This window comes from Hydra viridissima, unplaced genomic scaffold, assembly GCF_058129835.1.
Source record: "Hydra viridissima isolate aposymbiotic clone 2 unplaced genomic scaffold, HvirCarnegie_v1 scaffold_12, whole genome shotgun sequence".
In the NCBI taxonomy this organism is placed as follows: Eukaryota; Metazoa; Cnidaria; class Hydrozoa; order Anthoathecata; family Hydridae; genus Hydra; species Hydra viridissima.
In genome coordinates this window covers 6693160-6696911 of record NW_028324311.1, presented here as the reverse complement: position 1 = coordinate 6696911, position 3752 = coordinate 6693160, and the positions used below count along the sequence as shown (strand labels likewise).

The 3752-nt window shown below is 30.1% G+C and overlaps 1 pseudogene; it reads left to right on the top strand.

Annotated features, from left to right (window-relative positions):
- The first annotated feature begins 2393 nt into the window (after positions 1–2393).
- On the top strand, positions 2394–3537 carry LOC149881004 (uncharacterized; annotated as a pseudogene).
- Positions 3538–3752: the final 215 nt, after the last annotated feature.

Here is a 3752-nt window from a genome sequence, read left to right as displayed (position 1 = left end):
TTTTTTTCAACAGATAGTCGTAGATGTTTTGAAATCCTGTGAAAGCTTATTGTTGGTAAAATGCTGTGAAAATTTTTCGATGGTAAAGTTTTCAAAAGTGGAGTTTCACTTTTCTTTAAGTTTATTTACTTCAGATTGTTTACAAAAAAAAGTTTATTTCGTTTTAGTATTGCTTTTTTTTTTTTAACGTTTTAACTTACGTTTCATCGCAGTTTCTACATAATTGGTCCCTAACCTTAACCTTATCTCATCTTTTCTTTCTAATTTTTAAAACTATGCTTAAAAAAAAACCCATCAAAACCCACCACTAATCTAACGCTTACATTTATTTGCATTTTCTTTATGCTCGTCATGCTTATGTTTGTTTGTTGTTTTTTTTTTCAAAAATAACGCTAAAATGTTTTCATGATGAAGGCACATTGTTGCAACTTTTGTATCTCGTAACACTCCAGCCCTCCAAATTTTTTTTTTTTTGTTTTCTTGTTGCGGTAATAAATTGGGTTTCTGAAATAAACCAATTTATTACAAGCAACATTTAAAGATTTTCAAAAATTTCTTAAATCCATGTTTTTAAATTCTTATTTCAAACTTAGTCAAGTTATCAGTCAAAAACTTTATTTTCTTTTAACTCTACTTGTTGCGATTTCTCTATAAGCCCAAGTGCCTTCCTTGTGAAATCAATTTAAATACAGACTTGAAACTTATATTGTTTAATTTCAGGTCTGAATTGTGAATTAAAGAAGTTTGTTTTTACGGATTACCTTTTTTAATTTCATCAAGATAATAACAGAGACAATCATGTTAGCAAATATTCTACTTCATAAGTTTTTTAAAATGCGAGATTTTTTCGGCTGCCCTTCAATTTACTATTTAAAATTGTTTTAATTTTTTATAGAAAAACCAGATATGCAATAATATTTGCAAATTATTTTTGTTTTCTCATCAAATCAATACTAACTTTTACAGCGTCTGTACCACTAAATCTGTAAAGAACCTATAAAACTGTACCACTTCTGAAACTTTATAACGAGTTTTGACTTTTCCTTCTATTTAAATTTCCTTCTTTTTTTTATAGATAAATAGATATGTTCATATGCTAATCAAGTCAGCATTGAATTTTAAAGCATCAACAAAGAGCTGGGAAAGATTTAACTTTAAATATTAAAACTAAAAATGTTATGTTTTTTATTTCTTCCTTTACAATTAAAGCAATTTTAATTGATTCCTCGATCTGAAATTTACTCAGATATCAACATTCAGCTAATCACAGAAGTTATTTGATTAAAGTGTAAAATTATTTTTTACGGGAAGAGGGGGTCGAGACAGCAATGTGGCAAACTTTGATGAATAATCTGATGAAAGTATTTTTACTCCCAGGTTTTTTTACTGCCCTGTGTAAATATGGCGATAAGGTAAACAGTTAATGTATTTATAGTTATTTCTACTTCTTATATCTATTTTATGTTTCTTAACGTATTATAAATATAAGTAGTAGAAATAACAGTTGTTTCTACTACTTATGTTACTTATACTACTTATATACACAGTTACCGTGTAACACTTTCAACTGCGGTGCTAGTTTATTTTGAATTTTATTGTGTGGTGCAGTTTTTTACTTAACATGAAAAAATTGCAAAATGCGCGTCTTTTGATGAAAGAAAACCAATTGCAGAAAAGTTTGAAATAGGCTCCAGCGAAGCTTTGAAATTTCGAATCGAAAAAGTGATTCGAGATACGATTCGAAAACTCTCCATATTATCGAATAAAGGTTTCTAAATACACTTTCTAAAAGAACAATTAAATTTAGAAAACGTTCTTTTATAAGTTGACTTAAAAAAACGTTCAACGATTCAAAAAATATTTTTATTCGCTGTACTGTCATTACTTGTAGAGCAATTAAATTTAAAAAAAAGTTCTTTTTAAGTTTGACTTTTGATTTTTCAAACTCTTTCAATTTCTATCTTTCTATTTAAACAATGGCGGCAGTTATTAAGCCATACTTTGATGAAATGATCAACTTTATTTATGTAAAACTTGCAAAACCAATTTTTGTGTACAAAACTCTGGCACAGCATCACATCTCTGGAACCACCTGGAAAGAAAACACAAGACTTTATACACAAGCTGGAGCAGAAAGAAGAAAAAAACGTAAATTGTTGAAACCAGATGTATTGGAAAGCAATTGTTCTAAAAAATTGAAACAAAGCGTCATGTCAAATTTTCTTAACCACCCAATTTCGACTAAAAATGAGAAAAAATTTTACTAAGCTGTTTTGGAATTTATGGTTGCAGATGGACGTTCTTTTGAAACCCGCTGGTAAGGGTTTTATAAAATTGTGTTCAACTCAACAAACTCAATACCTACCACAGCTTCTCCTCTTGGAATTACATGACAACCATGTGCTGTACATGTTCTTCAACAATGCATTAAGAGTGCGTTGTTTGTTCAACAGCAACTTAAAAATATCATTAGTTTGGTACACAAGTTTTTTCAAGAATTCCTCTGTATGTCTGAAATGTTTAAAAAAACATCAACTTGAACAAGGACTTCGAAAATCCACCTCTTGGTATTGAAACCAGGTTTAACAGTACATTTAAACTTCTGAATTGGTCATGTGAAAATTGTACGGCAATTTTAATTGCACTTAAGGAATGAACTTTAAGTGGAAGATGCGTAAAAGATCCTCCTAATGTATTATCGGTGGCGATGAAAGATATTCAAAAAAAGTGGATTTTATTCTTAAAACTAATTTCGCATGCAACAACGCTACATGACACTGATACCACAGTGGCTATCAGTTTGGTTAAACCTTGCATTTATACTTTAAAAATTCAATTAGAATCATTAAATTGTGGCTTAATGAGCTGCTTCAAAAAGAAGTTGCTTTCACAATTCACATGCACCGTTTGATTTAGCGAATGTTACGCTATTTATCTCAACATACTTAGACCTAAGGTTCAAAGCCGTTATTCACACTGAAGACGAGCTTTTAAAAGTAAAAAACCATCTTATTGAAATCTCAGTTGATTTTAAACAATGCGAAACTGCTCCTTATATAAATTCTATAAATACCAACAACATTGAAAATTTACCAATAAATTTACTTGACGCTGTGTTTAATCAAGATAAGGAAAAAGAATCTGAAATATATAGACTTTCCCAACAAATTTCTGTAAAAAAACTGCATTCAAGATTGCTTTGGTAAAGAAATGGGTACCAATGTTTGTCCGCACGCCATAGTGATAATTGCCCGCTATAATACTGGGAAAAAAACAAAAAATATTTTCCTGTCTTTTCACAGGCAGCTCGATCTGTACTAGGTGTACAAGCAACAACTTATTCTTCTGAAAGAGTCAGTTGGTGGAAATATAATAAACTATTCATGTTATTATCTATGTAATCACAATGATAAAACCATGATTTGGCGCAAAAAAAAAAGACATCTCTTTCTAACTTTTTTTAATTCTATCGATGTTATCGATGTTTTTTTCTATCGAAGTTATCGATGTTTTGTTTCGTTTTTACTTTTTACTTAAGGTGGTCCGCCCCAAAATTCAAATGCGAAGTCTGCAAAATTTTACCTCAGCATAAACTATTTTGTGATGATGTTAAAAAAACTTTAAGATAACTTTAAGATAATCGAGATTCGATTCGATGAATAAATTTCTGATTCGTAGGGGCCTAGTTTAAAAGTGTTATGAGATGAAATGTCCCCTTTAGAAGCATAAACCTGACTGTTGGTCAGAGACGG